This window comes from Coregonus clupeaformis, unplaced genomic scaffold (genome assembly GCF_020615455.1).
Source record: "Coregonus clupeaformis isolate EN_2021a unplaced genomic scaffold, ASM2061545v1 scaf0759, whole genome shotgun sequence".
Lineage (NCBI taxonomy): Eukaryota > Metazoa > Chordata > Actinopteri > Salmoniformes > Salmonidae > Coregonus > Coregonus clupeaformis.
Window position 1 is genome coordinate 84,051 of NW_025534214.1, and position 950 is coordinate 85,000.

Here is a 950-nt window from a genome sequence, read left to right on the forward strand (position 1 = left end):
CTTTTATGTGCCAGGCCAAAGGTTTACCATTACCACTGGTGCCAATGAGTGGGATTACAACGTGATGGGAAATGCAGATTTGGTCTACTATTTCCCCCTTCACTGCCAACTCTATTCAGAGAGAAATGCTTTATTCAGTAAACTCACACCTCTCAGTGGTCAATAGGCTTGCATACTAGTTACTACTAGTTCTACTACTGCTACCATTACTGCTACTACTAACACTGCTACTGCTACTACTACTACTACTACTGCTATTACTACTACTGCAACTACTGCTACTACTACAACTACTACTTCTGCAACAACTACTGCTACTACTACTACTACTACTAATACTACTACTACTACCACCACTACTACTACTACTACTACTACTTCTACTGCAATTACTGCTACTACTACTACTACTACCACTACTACTGCTACTACTACTACTGCTACTGCTACTACTCCTGCTACTACTCCTGCTACTACTACTGCTACTACTACAACAACTACTACTAACACTACTACAACTACTACTACTACAACTACTACTACTAACACTACAACAACTACTACTACTATTACCACTACTACTACTACTTTACTGCTACTGCTGCTACTACTGCTGCTACTGCTGCAGCTACTACTACTACTGCTACTAACACTGCTACTGCTGACTACTACAACTACTACTACTACTGCAACTACTACTGCCGCTACTACTACTACTATTACTGCTGCTACTACAGCTACTACTCCTGCTACTGACGCCGTTGCTGCTACTACTGCTGCAACTGCTACTGCTACTGCTGCTGCTACTACTACTACTACTAACACTACTACAACTACTACTACTAACCTACCACTACTACTACTACTACTACTACTACTACTACTACTACTACTACTGCTACTATTACTACTACTACTGCAGCTCTACTGCTGCTACTACTACTACTGCT